This window comes from Odontomachus brunneus, unplaced genomic scaffold (assembly GCF_010583005.1).
Source record: "Odontomachus brunneus isolate Ranch 3 - 2012 unplaced genomic scaffold, Obru_v1 Obru_scaffold_024, whole genome shotgun sequence".
In the NCBI taxonomy this organism is placed as follows: Eukaryota; Metazoa; Arthropoda; class Insecta; order Hymenoptera; family Formicidae; genus Odontomachus; species Odontomachus brunneus.
Genome location: NW_022639474.1, coordinates 801,356 through 823,317, shown reverse-complemented (window position 1 = coordinate 823,317; position 21,962 = coordinate 801,356). Strand labels below are relative to the sequence as shown.

The 21,962-nt window shown below is 42.3% G+C and overlaps 1 protein-coding gene across 4 annotated transcripts in view; it reads right to left on the bottom strand.

Moving 5' to 3' along the window:
* Nucleotides 1-21,962, bottom strand: part of LOC116842358 (cadherin-99C) — a 157,605-nt gene that overhangs the window by 62,718 nt on the left and 72,925 nt on the right. The window lies entirely within an intron of this gene.

Below are 21,962 nucleotides of genomic sequence, written 5' to 3'. Positions count from 1 at the left end.
ATCAACCCAATACTTCAGTGCCTCGCGCTGAATCTGCATCAATTCGGCGATGAGATTCGTGTGGCGGTGACCGAGTGACCCGGCTGAAGAGCGGAAGTCTCGGTTTGAACGATAACAGCCGGCTCGACCAGTCTACCGTGGAGATCGAGTGCCAGAGAGGCGAGAGGCCCCGGCGGCGACGAACGGGGCATATCTCGCGACCAGGCTGCTTGCGAGAGACCGTTGCTCGCACGCCTGCTTTATGAGTCGAACAGCTGAATCTGAATATGATTTACTGACCTTGTGTCGCGCCGTGCGCCGGAGGAATGCCGAGGATTTCGCGTCAGGATCTTCGCCGTACTGAGAGAAAAGTGCACAATCCAATCAACAGTTAACGAACCAAAGAACTAATGATCAGGAACTTAGATGTTAAATGGAATACTGAAGTAGGATCAAAATTTCAACTCGGGCTCTTTTTGCACGATTCATTTATCGCGTCTACCGTGTCTTCCGCGATGAAAGTTCATCGCGATCGCGCGAAATAGTTTTCGCAGTGGAACAGCTCGGCCGTGATTAATGGCGGCCATGGACAACGCATATAGCGACTAATTGCGGCTTTAGAATCAAATACCGCACGTAAGAGGCGCGTGTAAACGATGCGGCTTGCCTGTAATCAAGGCTTACGGTGAGACTCTCGAAAAGGGGAACATCGCTCGAAACTGATTGATATACGAGGGTTGTATGATAAGTATTCGTGTTAGGGAAGGAAATGCATTTAAAAAAATTTTTTTTTACTTATTTTTCAATATAGTCTCCTTTCAGCTCAATACACTTAATCCAACGATATTCCAACGTTTTTATACCATCCAAAAAATATGATTTGTTGAACTCCGCAAAATAGGCCTCTGTTTCGATGACTTCCTCGTTTGACGTGAACCGCTTTCCGCCAAGCCATTTTTTCATGTTTGGAAATAAGTAGAAATCGCAGGGGGTCAAATCTGGAGAATAGGGTAGATGAGATAGCAATTCGTAATGTAATTCGACCAGTTTTGTTGTAGCGATTGCGAACAAATGAGCTGGTGCTTTGTCATGATGAAAGAGCACTTTTTTTCGCCAAATAGGGCCGTTTTCTCTTCAATTCAGCGTCGAATCGGCCCAATAAATCAGCATAGTACTGCCCCGTGATTGTCCTTCCCTTCTCCAAATAGTCGATGAAAATGATGCCTCGCGAATCCCAAAAAACGTCATGATCTTTCCGGCCAATGGAACCGTTTTTGTTTTTTTAGGAGCAGGTTCGCCGGGTGAAGTCCACTGTTTTGACTGTTCTTTTGTTTCTGACGTGTAATGATGGGTCCATGTTTCGTCAACAGTGACGAAACGCCGCAGAAACTCTTTCGGATTGCGCTTAAACATGTCCAAACAGTGCTCTGAAGTTGTCATGCGATTCCGTTTTTGTTTCACTGTGAGCAAACGCGGCATTTATTTCGCCGATAGCTTTCTCATGCCCAATTTTTTGTGTAGGATATTTTGTACGTGTTCAATTGAGATATTTACAATGTCAGCAATCTCTCTGATCTTCATTCGGCGGTCTGCTAACACGATATCATGGATTTTGTTGACCATATCCTCCGTAGTCATTTTAATCGAACGACCTGGGTGCTCTTCATCAAAAACGGATATTCGGCCACGCTTGAATTCATTGAACCAATATCTTATGGTAGTCATCAAAGGTGCATGGTCCTTATAAACAGCATGCAACTTCGCTTTGATTTCCTCATACGTCTTTCCATCCAAAAAAAGGAATCGAATCACTGACCGATATTGCTCTTTTTCCATGGTTGCAAACAAACACAAACTTGTCCACTTCCAAAAGTTATCAAAACAAAAACTACTCAATAAATCTTTCTGAAATGTTGACTGGCGTCGTTCGGAAGATGACGTTAAACGATGGTATACAGACTTTGAGTCAGTGACGCCATCAGTCGTTAAACACGGATACTTATCATACAGCCCTCGTACGGAGCGGAATTTATATTGCGTGAAAAGTAGCACGAATATAATCACTTCTTTTTTTGATCGTCTACTAAGATAAATGTACCAATACCCGGATATGTACCCATCTCCGGACATTATTATTATTTTTATATTTGAATATGAATACTTCAACTTTCAACGTATAATACATACATATTGGTATACATACATTTAATATTTATATTTAGTGTACGTTGAAAGATAAAATATTTAGAGAAATATTCAAAATAATAAGAGTGTTCGGAATTAGGCACATGTCCGAGCATTGGTACATTTACCTTATATATTTTAAAAGAGGCGTATTTTCTAATGAAACATTATTGTCTGTAGATCGTTGCTTACCTGAACAGTTACCGCGAAATGTCACCGATGAACAAACGATCATAACAAGCAATCGTTGACGTGAGGGTAAACAGGTTGGATCACATTTGAATATGCACAAGATTTTAAATATATTGATCTCCGTTACAAACATTTACAATAGACTTCAAATATAAAATTATCGTCATACATATAAAAAAATCACGAATAATTTAATCCGAATAAAAAATCACGAATAATTGATGAAATTACTTATTAATCAGTGCTGAAATTATTTATTAATCAGTCACGTTAAAGTTTGATTAACAACTGATTTTATCAATCGATGAAATTATTTGTGATTTTATATACAGCGAGTAATTAATTTTTATTATTGACTTGTCAAGTATCAACCAAAAAAAAATTTAATTCATAACTGATTTTATAACTGATTATATAACTGATCACATATTTTAATTTCTGACGTAAAAAATGTTTCAACAATACAAAGTTATCGTAATACAGTTAAATCATAAATATTGTGAACTCTTATCACGCTAACAAAGTGGTGATACAATCATGAAAGAGATTTGCTGTGTTCTGGTGTCGACTCGTTTGAACTCCTCAAATTCTTGTAGACAATGAAATGATCATTCTGATAATATATATCTTCGATGCTAGTAAGATTTCTGCGTGGAGTAAGTCCCGCGAATCTATTTTTGGCAATAAGAAGAGGCCGTACAGTAATATTCAAGATATCATTAATATTCATTGCTAACTGTTCCGTTCTATATCGCGATATGGTGGTGAAGAATACCGGACAATCTTGATACTGTAATATTTTTAAACAATCGAGTGTTACGTCATAACTTTCTGGCTGAAGTCCCACAATCACATTCGGATACCTATATTCCGAACTGAAGATATAATTCTGATACAACGTAGAATAATATTCAAAAATAAGAACTTGTTTATTTAGCCTGCATTTACCACAAATGTCTACTTTAGTAGACGTAACGTTTATTTCGGATATTGGAGTTCTAAATATAATTATCATTTTCTGTACTTTATTACGCAAAAGATGCAAAAGCATCTCCCAAGATCGATAAGCTGTTGGGCCCAAAATATGACCGGTCATACTATATATGTGAATAACACAAACAGGCTTTGACAAAAAATCTATCAAACTTGCTTCTTGCATTCCATAGTACAGCGTTAGCGGATCTGATACATATTCAGAATAGTAATAATCCGATATAGACATATGTTCAGTGGTCCACAGTTTGTTCCTCGGATGTAAGTACAGTCCAATAAACTCAAGTGTGTTCGAAGGACATCTGAACTTGTCCGGGAACACATAGAACTTTTGCAATTTACGAGGTAGTTCGCCCATTATGAAAGCTATATCGAAGTTGAGAGATATCAGTAGTTCCTTGCAGTTGGAGCTATGGAACTGGTGAAAATCTATTGAGTGATCGGAGCAAAAGTTGGCGGAAAAACAGATATTACAGGCGCGCAGTTCAGTCTGCTGGTGACAAATGAGACACGATTTTGCGCACATCAGCATCTGTACCTCGTAGCACTTTAGAGGACGTGACATTATGTTCTTGACTAATTCCTTCAGTTTTTCCTTCGATTTTTGCCATTCGATTGAGGTTAATCGACACGCGTAGTGGTACGGTCTCTCTCTCAACAAGTATCTTATAGTCACACAAAACTCCCTGTGTTCTGCTTGATGCATTATTTTGTGTATTATGCTGCAATACGAAATCATGTAGCAGCTACACAACTCCAGAGTGCCCTCGTTTGCCGACTTGCAAATGTGACAGATGTTTGGGTTGAAAAAGAAATTGTAAAAAAAAGGATCCAGTAGTCCTACGTATTTGAGGAGTTTAGTCTTTAAATCCATATCGATATGTATACTTAATTTACTTTATCGGCAATATCAAAACTTGAATGTCCGAAATTTAAAGGAACTCGACACCTTAAAGAAAGAAACAAAACTTGTTATACGTTGTACAGATGTCTACTTGGTAACTGTTCGCAGGACACTAATAAATTGTTTACGTGTGTCTCGCACGAGTTGTTGACGAGCTGATATATAACTGGAGATACAATGAGCTACAGAAATACGAACAATCGCGCACGAATTTGAAATGTATGGCGATAGACATGTCTTATGCTCGCTTTTGTTTATCATCCTAGTCTCAGAGAGAATTCACAGTTGGAAAAGTAGAAAACAGAAAGGCAGAAGACAATCGGAACATGCGCTGATAGTCAAGTGGTAGTCGACAGTTTCTGCTTTCCTACTAGCGAGTTACGATTGACTTCTGCCTCTCTATTTTCTACTTTTTTGCCAAGGTGTGAATTTTCCCTTAAAGGCAACTACTACTTTTCTGTCTTGTGGTTTTAGAAATGTTCATAAGATATGAATCAGAGATATAATTATTTAAGGATCGCGCGAATATCTTGGGATCTTGGGAATAATAATAATATTGACATAGATAAAATATCTTCTTCTTTTATATTGGTCGATTACTCGTACAGAGCACGAGAGAGAAATCTCATGCCTGAATTGTTTAACCCTGCGATCCAGAAACGTGTAATTTCTTGGTCAGCGAGGTATTACTTTCTTGCTACTCGGATCAGATTATATGCGGCACTGTATTATTATCTGATAGCTCCGGCAACCGTCGTAAGAGAGAAAAGAGAGCGTAGTGCCAAGAAGTATTTGATTTACACTTTGCGTGATGTTGCATTATTCTGTATTATGCATCTTTCTCGATGTACAGCTGACAGATTGAATAACCCGGGCAATTGAAAGAGGCCGCTTATTCATACAAACATCGAAATTGGCATTTGTGTTATTGGGAAGAGGCATCTCTTGCTGTGAGATGCGATCTTACTGCTTCACGAAACATCTGGTGCAAAAACTCACTCTCAGAAGGAAGACATCGCGGAATAACGGCACAGTGGTTGGGGAAATGTTCCGTGGCCGTTGTAATAATAAGCCGGAAATATACTTTCAACCCTCAGTTATTTGACGACGCCACTTGAACGCGCTTTTTCATATCCGCGCAGTTCGTACTTGAGAAACGACAGATTGTTGTTCGGCTTCCGCAATAGCGCCTTTCTATAGACATCCACTCGATGCAAATAAACATTTCAAACAAAAATTTAAATATATACAATTAACTCTCGGCATACCATCACAGTCCATTGGATGCAATTTTAATTTCCGAGTTCCTTTTTTGAACTAACAAAGAGAAAATTGATATATTCTCTTCGATACGATCAATCTTTCCTTTAATTTTATTAATATTACGACGAGAGGGAGGAGGGTGAGTGTATTGCTAATGAGATTTATTCCATTTCATAGAAATGGCAACTGTTTATTTTTCAAATATTGGCCATTCGCATTTTCCGCCGACTTCTTCACATTAATATGGAATATTTGTAAGACAAGATGTCGTGATGTCTATTACTTCCTTAACATCTACGAAACTCAATGCAAACTTATGATGCAACATCGGCAAAGTCCTCTGTCTCCGTTCCGGGAAACTCGTGTTGAGTTTCCGCCGAGCCGAACTAGGATTCGTCTTCTCGCGGTAACTGGCGACTGCATTGTCGTTAAGCCCGCGTTTCCCTGCGATTCTAACGTAAGAAATTACGAGCGACTTGCAACAATGCGTGACAGTAAATCGGCCGTGTTCGCGGGAAGAAAAGGGCGCGCGAGAATCCTTGGCTGCATAAAGCGTCCGTCTCGTCGGTCACTCGCGGAAAGCGACTGTTCAATCGGCAAGAGACTCCATCCGGTAATATACGCATCATCGTTTCAAGATGAACAGATCTCATGGCACAATCAACGCCGAATGTCCACCGACACGTCATATGTGCGCGAGACGCTGGCACATCTCTCGTGGATTCGTGCAACGGAGCTGTCTTTCGCCCGTTGCGATTTTCGCTCAACCGCTCTGCAGATGCGAGATTTTCGCGCGAGTATCTGCGCGTACACGCCAGGCGCATTACGCCCTTGAACGCTCGTACATACGCAGAGGCACTCGCGACTCGGCGACACACTCGCACATGCAGAAAAACCGAGCCCGCTCCCTCCCCCGCCCTCCTCGCGACGCCGCTTCTGGTTACGGAGGCGAAGGAGCAGTACAAGCTTGTTAGTCCGATGGCTGGTTACTGCCATCGGCGCGCCGTTAATTAGGCCGTGCCACGTTATATGAAATTAGCCGAAGCGTAAATCCCATGGTACCCCTTCCTCCTGCCCTACCCCTCCTTCCCCTTTCGCCCGCCCTGCCCTTTCTACGCTCCCCGTACGTCCGTTCGCCTCGTTGTACGTATCCGACGTTAGGGCTGTTTAAGACCGACGATACCGATCTCCCCGTGATCACTCTTGTACCGAGGAACAATGCCTCGTTCTCAATCGCAACCGCCGGCTCATGCATACAGATGCAGATTAACGATATGCACAGGCTGATCTGATTCCCGTTGTGATCCGCGCGCGCGCGCGCAAGCGCGAGTGCAATTATTTTTCTTGCGAGAGCAAGGATCTGGTGCGGGTATCCGTGATTTCTTAATGAGAGATATTTTTATTGTTTTCATTCGGCTTACGTGCTTCTCCGTAACTCTCTCGCTCTAATATCGACGCTTCGCGGACTATTGTTCCGATGTCGCAAACAATGAGCTATTCAACGAAATGCGAGTAAGAATCAAACCTCTCTCGTCGATGATCTTCAACGCGCTTTGTTAGTGCAAAGTTTCAGACCTCCATACCTGACTGTTTGGATAATTCGCTTTATATACTTTCAGGTGGCTTTCTTATAAATATTCGACATGGGATTTAAATCGTCGGGCATTAATCAATTCATGTTTTCTTCGACCAAAATAATCAGTAATCAAGGTTGATTAATTTTTATTTAATGTATTAAGATTAATTATTAATCAGTGTATCGTTAATTATTAATTAATTATTAACCAGTCACATCAGAGTTTGATTAATAATTATTCTCATCGACTGACGAAATTCTTTGTGCTTTTATATGTGACAATTATGTTATATATAAATTGATTGTTAATTATCGATGAATCTCTTCTTCTTTCTTGATTAACGACTTGCTGATTACTCTAGTCGAAGAAAATTTTCATCGACTAACGCCCGACACCGATTCCAGCCACTGAGAACAGTCGTTCGGTTCAGCAGCCGTAAATTTCATAGTGACGAGTTAATAATAATATACGATTTCGAAAATTAAACCGCATCATCTCAGAAATGAGACGTAAACGTGGCTTTCACGGGTGCATGAAGTGTGCGGAAAGATCGGTATCCTCAAGACACACGTAGCAATACGAGATCCGCAAAAGACACAACAGGAGTAAAAATGAGAAAGGGGTAGACATCTGAACGGCAAACGCGATAAGTGTGAGAATATAAAGATCCGCGGCTGTAATACAGCGCGCGAGTGCTATTTACGACGAGCAGCGATCGTCCGTCCGCGGGGAACACTCGACGGATACGCAATTACCCGCCTCAACTCGTCCAGTAACTCCTCACGACGTTGTCCAATTTACGCCGATACAAGACGCGTGGCAGGACCGATCGAGGACGGATATTGAGCGTACGCGGCGCGCCGTGTCTCGGAGAGTCCCGCGAGTGTATAGCGCCCCGGACCCCGCGAAAAACGGCCCCGCTCGTCCCACGATGTCGGCGATCGAATCATTTTCCAATCTAGTTATGGCTCCCCTTCATTTCCGCGTTCGTCGGGGCCTTAGGAGCAGCAACACAACGTCGAACAAGAAACTGCCGGCCGACCATAATCTCGGACACGAACGAGCAGAAATTCCGGCAGATCGACGTTGCCGTCTGCGGTCTCTTTCTCCCGTCCTCTCTTTCTTTCTCTTACTCTCCCCCCTCCTCCCCCATACACACTCTCTCTCTCTCATACCTTCTTTCTTTCTCTCTTGATAGCGAATTTAATTTTCTGCCGAACGCGCGCCGTTTAATCGACGGAATACAAACATATTAAGCCGCGGATCTTCATCCCGTGGAATGCGACCGTGATGTTTCACCGGTTTTATCCCTCCGCGAGGATCCTTCGTGCATCCATCGAGGATCTCGAGAATCCGACGCGAGACGATGCGCAAGAAATAGGAACGGAGATTACCTGAGGATTATTGCACGCGAGGCGGGGAGCGAACAGGGGGCAAAAGGTGTGGCTACCGTAAATCGTGAAACGCAATAGACAGTAGCGGCCGTTATACGTTTATACCTAAACGTGCGGAACTCGAGCAGCAGAGCGCGATTTTGGTGTCTCTCGATCGTGAGATGCCCCCGTTAGCTCATCAACTGGCGATATCTCGCGAACGCGTCCGGGAAAAAACAAGCAATATCTTTGCTACCGTCGCCAGAAGTTATTTATGACTCGACCCAGTGTATCGGAATACATTCGCGAATCGCGCACACAGCGCAGCCCACCCACGCGAGCGTGTCGTGCACACACACACAACACATATACAAGCGCGAAGACAGGTTGCTCGAGGTTATAGAGTCAGTGGGACACCCATGCGAGTTTGTGTACACAGCAAAGTGCAGACGCAGGTAACCTGTATGCGCTTATATACCGAGTGATCTACCACCAAGTATCATTTTAATTGATCCCGCCCGCCTACCCCCGTACTATCCGCGCGCAATCCGTCCTTTCAACTCAGCTCTGAGCGATCCGCACGGCACAATCCTCTGCATCGTGTCGCGCTGTACACTCGTCCATTTTGTTTAGCGGTCCGTGTCACACCCTGGTCTCTGCGCTCCGTTTAACTTATCGCATCGTGACGTCCGAGCGGCCATATTGACGCGCACACCTGTGGTCCTGCGAAGCTGCAAAATGCACGGCGATTGTGCGGTTCGTTGAACGCGAACAAGCTGTCCGGCCGCGAAATCGAGTCGACCCATCGGAGGAATTGAACTGACAATTAGAAGATATATCTCTGATATTCAAATAAAGCGTCTTTCGAATTCCTTATTCTTTTTCTTGCAACGGTATTTAGGACGAGCATTAAACTAAAGAAATTCACTTTCTCTCGTAGTTCATCTTGTATGATTGAAAACTTGAAACGCAAGTTTTACGAAAATATATTTCAATAATAATAAAATAGGAAAAGTACTTTTCATATCTCCTGGAGTGAAATCTCTTTCTTAAAAACGAATGAAAAGTAACAGTTTTTACTTTTCAATTTCCAGTGAAAATATTCTCTGGACGATTCAGGGTGAAGAATTCACTCTGCATGAGTGAAAAGTCACTTGAATTCGAGTGACCACTCTATTTTTTAAGTGAGATTTCTCTTCAAGAAATTTAGAGAGTAGATTTATCAAATATGGAGAGAATGAAGCTATCGTCTCTCAGCTGTACAATTTACAAGTAGGCAACGTCAAAAAGGACAAGATACATTGAACAAGATACACTAACCGAACACTTTAGCCTGGAATTGCTTTCAGTAATAAAGTTAAAAGTAACAATTAAGCTCTGGCATTGGCCGTACCGACAGGCGCGATGGCCGTGACGAACGCGGATGAAATTAGAAATCTCAGTAAGCCGATATCTATATAGCCACGTTCGCGATAAGTATATTATATACGCGAGCCACGGCGAAGTTATTGCGATCGCTGTGATACACGCGCAAGGCTAATCCCCCCCGATTCGTACATGTTATCCGAGCGGCTACTTTATGCCGCATAACGGCCGTATCGATCGCGAAAAAGCGGCGCACTGTGTCCTTCGATGGGCGCTGTGTCCTGCGCGGATCCGGTAACATCACTTATCGCGCACAGTCCCATGAATGAAGGAAAAATAAAGGCGGTCTGGTTCCGCGCGACCTGTTTTGCGCTAATAAAAACGTCGGCGACTACGGTTCGTAACCTGTTGGCGCGCCGCTTACGCACCGAGGATTATACCAGGCTTCGTTCATCGGGGCGATTTATACGCCGAGACACTGGATAGCACACCGACGAGAACACGAACGTGTTGTAATATCCGTGCCATTCTACGTGTGCTTCTTACGCGCAGCATCGCCGCCGGCGCGATCGGATTAACTAGCGCGTGCCTGACACTGGAATTTCCGCGGACCGGCGCGTTCTCCGGTCTGGAAACGGCGCGACGTTATGATAGTATCGCTTGTCACACGCAGCAGCGAGTGATAACTCGGTTTAATCGACGCGTCAGTCATACGCGAAGTTTATGCGCTGACGAGAATTCCCGACTCTCGGCGGAGGGGGAGAGGGGTGAAGGTCCTCCGCAACTATTCGTGCGCCGTTTATTTCTCTTATTCTAATCGCTGTGATGAAACTTTAAATGCCAACACGGCAATTTTAAACGTCGTGCTTGTGTGCGAGACGTAACACATGTTGCGTAACTTCCTTGACCCACCGATACGATCGACTTCCGCCTGAAGAAGAATCGACTCCGGTCCCGAAAAGTCCACAATTGCGCCAGAGAAAGTATATCGCTGAGAGCGGCACTTTGTGCGTTCAAAAAAATGAACACGACAGAGATCGTTTATATACAGGGTGTCCCAGACCACCTTCACAATCTCTCGTGAGGACGGAAAGCGGATTGAGATGAACACAAAAGTCCTATACCATTTTGCGATATTCGCAATAATAGTCGAGATATTAATTAAAAAAGATTGGTGAATGATAATGCGCGATATGGTAGATGAGCTGCAATTGCGCCATCTACCGTTGTATACTTGTACATTAAGTCAAACTGAACAAAAAAGTCCTCTACCATTTTGCAAATAATAACATAGATTTTTAGATATTAATCAAGAAAATTGTTACATGATTATGTACCATAATACACAAATTTTCTTTAATTAATCACAAGAGATTGTGAAGGTGATCTGGGACACCCTGTATATATGCGCACACACATGTATTATGTGCAATAAAATCATCTGAAAGTACGATAAGTATTTAACGCAAAAAAAAGCGGAGAGTGCGACGATGTCCTGTTATCGAGTTGCTAGGAGAAAGCTCAAAAATAAAGAGAGGAAAAGAAAAAAAGATAGAGAAGCGTAATTTATTAAGCACAACATACTCTTTCCAGCGTTTGAAAAATATACATATTTCCTATGCACAGAAGTTCCTATACACGTATATATTTAATTTACGCGTTTTGATCTCCGATTTGACTGTCAGGGATCCTCTAGAGTGCTGGAGAAGGAACTATAATATCCAATTCAAAATAGGTCCGCCAGTTGTGTTTATTCAGACATCACGATGAAGCAGAAAGGAATTGAATATAAATTCATCCATTTCTCCTGCACTTCAGATATGCGTGGACAGGTCGTTCCAAAGTTTAAGCGCGTGACATTTAAACGAGCGTTTAAACAACTCGGTTTTGCATTTAGGCAGAGCGAACAAATCAGGATCAGGAGCTCTAGAATTTCTATTTGTAACTAATTTTCCATACGAGAGGTTTTCATGTAGGAGACACGACCTCTGAAGAAAGAGAAGGAAGAGGAGAGAGAATGTGTGTGAGAGAAAGAGAGAGCCTAAAGATATAAGAAATAATAATAAAGAAAATATTTGAAAGGCTTGGGAGATAATCCTCGCACGATGGTATCGGAATTCGAAGGCCCACCCCGCATTTTTATCGGCGAGCTCGCTCGCTCGCCCGTATATTGTCAGTCTGTATGGGCCCGTAAAATATATCTCGCCGTGCGCGCCGCGCAGACCGTTGTTTCCTCCCTCGGAGGGATCCTGACCAACAGGTTTCCCTGGATACGTCTCGCAATTTCATTCAGACTCTCGCGCCTATGCCCCGGCGATATATACGCGTCAGGAGCGATTCCGAGAAACCTATCGCGATTTTATGCCACTCTTGGCTATCGCGGGACCCACGAAGAACGGCGGCTTTCCCTCGCCGACCGGCCGACCGATCGGAATGCCGAGGAAACAGCCTGTTTATCACAATGCTCATCGATACCGTCGGTTATACAGAAATTGAACTTCCGCCAGGAAACGGCGGATCGAGTAGACGCGCGGATTCAAATCGATATCGGCCGATCGGAAAAATCGCACGGCAAGCCGTCGTCCTCATCGCGGTTAAGGGGATGCAGGATATCGACAGGATGCAGCTTGATACAACTATTCTTTTTACGTTTGTATTTTAATATAATTTGCAATATACTCTACGCATTATTTATTACGCATACAGCACGTAGAAAATACATAAGCAATCCGCGTTATCTTCTGAAATCTACAGCACGATTCTGATCGGTATGTAGCGTCCTCTCGAGTCTTTTCATCGTAACCCTAGAAGCCATTATCCGTCATACTTAAGCTGGTCATACACACTTTCAATAACAGTAACCGTAAGACGTAACGTAAGAATTGACCAATAGTTTATATAGCATTATTAGTGCAATCAACTGTGGGCGAGTTTTTTAATTCATCGATGGATCCATCGCATGATGCATAAATACATCGATGAATTAAAAAACTCGCCCTTTCACTCCATATGTGATAATTTTGTGAAACGCCTCAAGCGCCACCCTTTGTTTCTTTCGTACGTTGTCAATCGCGTCGGGACTAACCTTTCGCTTCTGTACGCGAAGTGATTGTCAATAAGACACGCGAATGGAGGGAGCTAGATCCTTTAACCTTTGCATTCGATTTCGCTCATTGCCGCCGCAGGCATTCCATGCCGTAATTGGCTGTATCGTGGTATTACGTTGGGTGCAATTAACGTTAGCTCAATGATAGCTATCGTTAACCCACATCGTACTTTTCATTCAATCTCGTCCGCGTCTCGAGCCCGAGCGTCAAGATTCCAGGACTCAGCGACTCTTCGTGACGACAAAATTCCTGCATGAGTGGCGAAATCGTCGTGCCATACCTTTCGACATCGTGGCAGTCGTCTTCTCAGAAGCGATGTCGCGCTAGGATAACGCAACGTATTCTCCAGTCTCACGAAAACGCTTTCCACCGTAACTTTCGCGTAATCGGGACGGGAAATAATGCGGCGCGCTGTGCACTTCTGCTCCGAATACGGCAACTATCGCTAATTCGCGAGTTTCTGCACCGTCATTCCGTCTTCGCTTCTTCAATTCTCTGCTATTTCATGCTCGAGCATTCATGAAATATCTGACTAAAGCTAGAAACACTCGATTTCACGCCTTCTGACACGCATATGCTGACCGGCAGCTCAATCCGCTGCATAGATCTTCCAATGTACGACAGAGATTCATGCAGTGAATCGAACTGGAAACATGCATGTGAAAAGGCATAAAATCATACGTGTGATTACAGCTTAAGGTATGGCACAGTGAAAGAGACAAAGTCCTCGCTGATAAAGATGATAAGTTCGCTGACATATTGTCTCGATAAAAAGGACATTCTTTGACCTCATTTGTGACGCAACCCTTATCGTATGTGGGTTTGTCACTCACTCCGCCCGTTCTCCGATCGCTCAGTCACGTTTCTCGAGACTTGTAGAACACACCTGTTCGCGGAGTTGTGCAAGCCCAATCGCCCACGACACGGACTGACGGTTCAAAGCTCGATTGATATGCTGCTACCTGTGATCTACGACACCGTCGTTGACATGCACCGCATCGTGTTTCCATCGATATAAATCAGTATTCTCGACGAGCCTCACGCGAGCAGGAACGACACTGTCGTACACTACCGCGTGCAGAAACGCGTAGTTCAAGTAGACATGGCGTGTGTCTTCTGCGTGCCGTCTCGATTACATGAAGTAGATAGAGACATGAAGAATCGCGAGAGAGACCGACGCGAAACTCTCCAATGTCATATAAGATGAAAAGTCTGGCGGAGAAGAAGGTGATATCGATCGATAATCCCCTTGCATAAATCTATTCATTAATGCGCGAGCATGATTTGTCGGGACTGATTATACGCGACACACTTTCAGACTGGTTTGCATTATTCGCGGAACCTCATACGCGGAACCTCTCTATACGCAAAACATAATCGCTCACTTGAATTCTCGAGCGACGTAAAGTAACATGAGATAATAATCGACGGGTTGGCATAACTTTCTATCTTATCTGCTTCTAGTACTGTTCGTTAACAACATAATCTTAAGATTCTAAAATACGTGAGGCGCGCGTGATATAGATAGAGAGCAATGTACAAAAGTGATACAGATTAAAGGGCATTCTAAAACATCCTTTTCGAGGGAAATGTTACTGGAAACCCATAATATATGTAACGTGAGCTGTAGATTTCCAGTAAAATTTTCCTCAAAAAGGACGTTTTGGAGCGCAAAAAAATGCAAAAACGTAAAAAAATAGAAAAACACTGCAAATATTATAAGAAATACAGAGAGAGAAAGGGAGAAAAAGAAAATACTAATTCCGTTCTAACGCTCCGGTTTAATCGTCAAAATTCCACCATCATTCCTCCTGATCAATCAATTATGGAAACGGATATAATCGATTATATCGGTCAGGGTGTGCGCATCTTGTAAAAATAATTATTTTAACACCGTTTCGAGAGAAAGAAGGATTATTTCGTGTCTGTGTGATAGACATAATGATTGAGATATACAGGGACTAATATAAATGCCATTTTCTAGCGACATATTCTTTGACAACACGTTAATGTGTTACTGAAACATCAAAATATTATTTTATACAACGTGTAACTGCGTCTTTTAATACGTGTCATAAGACTGCCGAATACGCCATTGAGCTGTCTATAAATCTGACGACAGGTCGCATTACACCTGGCAGGAATTGAGCAACCATTGTCGCCCACGATTCTCATTACTAACTCAAGTTCACCGCCGCGACATGCAAACAGCGTGTTTCTCTCCGCGGACATCCTCCTGGCTCTGTAGTTGTGCCTATAAGATAATTTTTCGCGAGAACCTATACAGCCGCAAAATTCTTTCCCAGTTACAGAGTTGATTCCTACTACCCTCCCATGAGAGATCGACGTCAGGATATATCCCGGGGTATCAAGGATTTATGCACTGCGCCCGGCCACAAAATGGATACACCTATATTCGCATTATTTATGTTAGGCTTAACGTCGTAAATAAGTGTAACGAAGCGTACATATACAATTCGCTTAAGCACAACATCGCCGTGCTTTCCGTCGAGCGCGACTATTATACCTCACTCTCTCTTTCCCTCTTTTTCTTTTTCTCTCTGTCTTTCTCTTTGGTTACATTCGCTGCGGAGCAGGGCTTAACACGCGATGTGCTTGGGCGAATAAGCAAATGCCGTCGTTAATTTATCGTCTAATGGCTGGAGCGCGTTCAACACGTCTACGAATGTCGAGGCATGTTAATAGGATCGGCCGCGGGGCATTCGCGCCTTTTTATCACGACCTACGTGCGCAAGAAAACGAAGAAATTGTGCGTTTCTTCGCGGTTCTCGAAAGCGGTGAAAGTCGGCTCTTCGCGTATTTCAATTCAAGTAAATAATGCGTATGCATCTGTGGTACGTATTATAAGCAAATAAAGGCGTGCAGCGGCGAACAAAACTCGTCTTGACGAACTGCCGAGAATTTGCATGAAACGTGTGTAGGTAGAAAGACGTCTCTTCTCGCACGGTATTTGCAAATTGGATGCAATCCGACGCACGATCTCTCGATAATAACGGTAATAACGCCCGAGGCCATTTTGCGGGACGGGAATGCCGATCATTTCGTATAGACCATTTTATTCAACGATACGAAGGACTCTGGAGTGTCGGTGGAGGAAAACGCACCCCCTGTGGTATCCTTTGTTCCGACCGAACAAAGATGGTGCGACCGAGGGAGCAGAGGGAATTTTGCGGTGTGGCGCGTTGGCGACTCCTCCGGCCCAGCGAGGTTCTTTGTTCGACGCGTAACACCGGTTCAAAGGCGCGTGCAGAGGATTCTCTCCTCTCGCCCTGCTCAAACAACGAAGGGATCACGGCGCGTCGTAAACGGTCGGTTTAAGTGCCGTGAGCAAGTGGGACCGTCGGCGTGGCCACTCCTGCGCCGACCCCCATTTGGTCCTTTGAGACCCGATCGTGCGGTAGGACAATGTCCTATTGGCGAACAATCGGCGGAGATTTCGGAAAATGGATAGGAAAGTTCCATTTTTCGAGGGCACGATCTGTGAAATATCATCTTCCCTCCGTGAGCGGGATTTTATACACACCAAACACATAAAAAAGAAAGAGTCAAATTTGTATACAAAAAAGTAGACCTCTGTCGAGCTTGGAGAAATAAATGTTGCCAAAATTAGCTTCGCACAAATCAGACACGAGATCGATGCAATTAACCAAGTGATTATATGCGTTATCGGTGTTATAATTTAAATGCACAAAAGTTTTTACTGATGTTATCTACACGTTAGACGTTGCGTGTTGATTGGCACGTTGTAAGCAGTTTATTGCATAAATCGCTACCGTGCACTGGAAGATCTACGCAATGAACTGGACTGCTAACAGCATACCGGTCAGTATACATATCAAAAAGCATGAAATCGTGTACCGTGTGACGCCAGCTTAAGGCGAGACCTGCAAAACTCGTCTATCAAGGCTACTTCAAGGGCCAATTAATAATGCATACGAATCTAAACGATAACAAACACGAGAAACGTCCACTCTCGTACATTTCAAATTTATCTGCGATTATTCTCTTTCTAACAGAGAGATTGCCGTGTGTATATATAGACTAATATAGTAAATATATTAATGTTAACATGTGCATGAGTTTAATCGTAAAACAGTTAGTTAACTGTTTGCCGTGTTGCACAAGATAATGAAGCAATTATACGTGAAAATTACTGCTGTGGCGTTAATGGCTTTCGAGGGTTATTAGAGACATTTTCGATCTGATGCCATTATTTCTTCTCTCTCGCTCCTCTGCGGAGTCGCTTCATACGTCACTAGAAAGTAGTTTGGACAAAAGGTCGGTATTCACCTCCGGCCATACTCGATTCACCGTCTCGTTTTATACGTACTCTTCAATGGAAGGGTAAATTAAATTAAGTAGGGAAAGCAAGAGAGCGATGGTTCGTCTGCCAGTGGACGGACAATCTTCTCCCGCCGGCGGCAGAATACTCGAAATTAAATTAAATGGAAAATAAATAAACGCGAGTATGACGCCGCGTTATATTCTTGAAAATTTCGCTTTCGCTGATTTAATAGCGAAACACATCGACGAGAATCTCAAAGGCGCGCTCTGATAAAAGCGAGTGGTCGCTGTATCATTGAGAAACCGAAGACGGATCTCGTCTAGAAAGCTCGGTGCATTTATGTAACGGGAGCGCATACAACCAGAAGTTGGGAGATGTTCCGTTCCATTGGAAGAGACACGAACGGTAGTACGATAAATATACGAGAACGTGGCTTCTAAAACACAATGCAAATACTAGCCGGCTAGCCTTGAACACACGTGGTGCTTTCTGACCTGTCGTGCCTTTTGGATGGAGACAGGTACGCGTACAAGTCAGGAGATGAGGGAAACAACTTTTTTCCACGTCTCACCTGAGGAGAATTCAAAGTAGACGAGTTCGAGAAATCATTTATACGCGCAATAGGAAACATTCAATATCTCTAGGAAATATAGCTTTATATTAAAAAAAAAAACTTTATTCTGGACATATTTTATTTGTGCACGAAGAAAGAAGTTTGATTGTATTAACGTGATAATTGTATTAACGTTTAGTTATAATAAACTAATTAATATGTTTTGGTTGAAGAAAACGAAATTTCCTAGCCTCGTATTAAAAGCAATTATTGGAAACTTGTTTCACGTGAGATGCTCAGCTCTGAATTCAGAGTTGAATCTACGTTTTTCAGTTATAAATCGTATGATGTATGCGACGTTATATTTTTAGTCGCAATTCAACTGAAAAGTTCACATCTAATTTTAAATTCAAATCTAAAAATTTAACTTGAAAAAAATTCAAGCAATGACTATTGATATTTTTCAAGCAATAAATATTAATACAGACGGACCACAATTAATAAAATATTAGTAAAAAATTAATTAAAATTAATACAGATTTGGAACGTAATTTGAGCCATAAGATTTACAAAAATTTTATGTTCTTCAACCAAAAAGCATTAATTTGTTTATATATGCGGAAATTTTAATAAAATACGCATCCAATGAAATAGTCCATTAATATTATATTAATGCCATTAATATTATATTAATGGCACTTTTCATTTTTTTCAAGCATATTTTATTTAAGCATATTTTATTCGCGCGAATGTAGAAGTTTTTTAGTTCTATTATTTACTGTATTTTCAACGTTCCACCGATATAACATCAAATCTCTTTCGTTGTTGCGGAAATCTTTTTGATCGCCAAATAATACTGGCAGAACGTACAAAAATGCATCAATGATAAATTAGTCGAGATTGCATTATTAATTAGCGCCGGCGTTGAGCGCGAGATTATCCTGGAATATTATCCTTGGAGCAGCACACACGTCGGTCATCTTGCTTACGGTACCGCGGGACGATGAATCGTGATGCGCGTAATAATCATCTCACGTTGCCATCTGGGACGCGGCCACTCGCGGATCAGACGAATGTTATATGGAAAATTGCTTATCATGACGCCAGTATTTCACCGCTACGTCATCGTCCATCGCCTGCGCCTGCGCATTCGTTTCTTGCGCATACAGTCCCGCGCTTTGCGCTTTAGCGACTCCTCACATCAGGCGAGTTGTGAACAGCTCCAATTTCAAGTAGCAACGTGAGCGTTCCAATTTTCATTGATGCATATATGTAGTTCCAATTGTCCGAAATATTCCGCGTGATAAGATTGATAAAGTCAAATAGAAGCATCGGCCAACGTAATTAAAAGAAGATAAGGATAAAAGATTTCTTCGTTACCGGTTCAATGAGATGCATTCTCAAACAACGAAAATGAATTTCCTTTTAATCAATTTGAAGTCAACACAATTCTTAATTCGAATTTTCGTATCTTTCCAAATTCAAACTCTTTTTCGCTTGGTATCATTTAAAACTAGAAATAGATGGAGATCTGTTAGACGCTGCAAATGTCTTGAAACGTCTAAAGGAAAGTCCGTATAGTCCATATGGTACTTCAAAATATTTGCAGCGTCTAATGGATAGCACTAGACGGCACATCTGTGTATAATAGATTGTAAATCGGTTTGCGTAGCTTTTATCGAATTGCAATGCTGCTTCAAGTTGTCGGAATTGAAAACCACGTGAACGTGCTGTAGTCGGTAGTTGAAATGACAGTAAGGTGAAAGTACCATTGCTCGAACACGTGCTTAATCCTGGACTTTCTTATGGTTTTGATCTTTTTAAATGTGAATATTTAAACTTTTAGCGCGCAAAATGGGTGTATATATCCAATATTTTATGCCGAGGTTTTAAATATATAAGGTTCAAAACAATAAGAATTTGCAAGTATTAGGAATGTGTCTACGCAATGGTACTTTCAACTTACTGTCACTTCGGCTTTTATCACAACTGACTACACTGCATATAGTATGTAATGCGTGTCAGCAGTAACTTTCAGTTCCGACAACTCAAAGCGTTGCAACTTTATTCGATAAAAATTGTGCAAATCGATTTGCAATCGACTACATACAACTGGTATAGGATGCGATCCATTAGACGCTGCAAATGCTTTGAAACACCGTGTAGATTGTATGGACCTTACTTTAATTTAGAATTGGCATTTTTATCTTACAGAGTAACATTTGTGTATTGCGAAGGAAATAATGGATTTTAAATTGAGAAAAAACATTATCTCGAAAAGTAATCTTTAAGTATTTATAACCGATTAAGTATTTATTTACCGATTGCTACATGTCAGCAGTGGCTTTTGATTCTGACAACTCGGAGCGTCGCGACTTCATTCGATAAAAAATCAGTGTGCAGAACCGACTTGCAACTGACTATATGCTAATCATTCTCACACGCGAAAACGGCTCCGTCGTTAACGTCTTCCGTCACTCGACTCGTGGAAAAATGTATGTAAATGAAGATTTACCATCGACAGGCGAGTGCAACGAGTACGAGGCGAAGGGTGCGCGTGGTTCAATGTTCCCTCAGGGCGCGCAGATGCCGGAGGCGAACGCGCCGGGCGTAAATATAGCCGCAATAAAAGGTTAATACATCGCGCGCGAGAGGTTTACAGCCGGGTCTAACGTCACACCTCGCTTTGCAAGGGAGAGATGCGTGTCCGCGCGGCCCGAAATGAACCCGCCGGCAGGATGCGGATGCGTGCTGATTTACGATATAAAACCGAGAAAACGCGGGGCTGCGCGGGGTGGCCGGGCGAAATTGCAGGTGCAATGGTCGCGCAGCGCACCTCGTCGACGATGACGGCACGCCGATGCACGTGCTTTCCGAGCTGCTGAACACGTGCGTGTTTACGTCGCCTGTTTACGTCGTAAATACCGTTCGGTAGCGTGTTATTAACGGCCGCGACTCCAAAAAATAACAAATTTCACGGACAAACGACACGGCGACGTCTCGTCAATACGTTACGCGGCGCAATGTACACAGAAAAAGGATTCGCTTAAGATCATATAATTAACAATCATTGTTTTATACATATAAGTACGTAATTTCAGTAAAAGAATTTAAAAATCTTAAATTTAAAGAGTTATAATTTTGTTTGAATATTGTAATTCCTATAGGAGAATGATATGATTATTTTAACAATAATGACATCTTCCGACACTTGAAAACATTATATTCTCGATCTAATATTTTGTTTTCCCTTCATGAAAATTCTTTCGACATTAAAAACATTCTTTTCTTGTCAAAGCACACACATACAAAAAATATTAAAGCGTGTTACTTATTTTTTTTTAACACCGTGTAATCTCATTTTAGTATTTACATGTATGTCAAAAACAAAGATATTTTCAAAACAAGATTTCTTTTTTCTATGTGCATGTTCCGATCGTTGACGCATTCTTTGGTGTTTCAAATTTTCTCAATTAATTTTTGAATATTATGTAACCATTGAGGTACAAATTAGGGAAATATCTCGAGTCGAAATTTTGGTCCTCTGTTAATCCTTGAGTTTTACGACATAATAGGAGCTAAGTTAGCAAAGTAGATTTAATTCTAATGATACAATTTACTTCTCGAGGATCGAAATCGTTCAAGTCGCATCGTTTCTCCGTCTAAACGAAATTACACGGAAGAAGCAATTTCGTTAGTACAAAATTGAATTGTCTGTTGTCGGGGAGCCAGAGACGAAACACTCGATTGTAGGAAGAGAAAGATTCCCGTAGGAGATCTCTATTCAGTCAATTGTTCTCAGTCAATCTGAAATGAATTTTAATGCAGCTGAGTGTTCGCGAATTTTTTTGGTCACACTAACAGAGATATTATTCCTCGTCAGCGAGTTTCTCGTCTGGTTTCCATTCAGTTACACGAAGCGAAACTTTTTTTCCCGCGTACCTGGTCGCAATTTTTATTTCCATACGAGGAGCATGTTCAATGCCAACGCGAGATCCGACAAGTGAAAACGTCGGTCCTTTGACAATATATTTACAATTCTTATTCCGGTACTTGTCGTTGGCTTACGCAGTACCGATCACTCGTACGCTTTTTGCGTCCTCCTCCCTCCTTCTTCTCTCTTTCTCTCTCTCTCTCTCTCTCTCTCTCTCTCTCTCTCTCTCTCT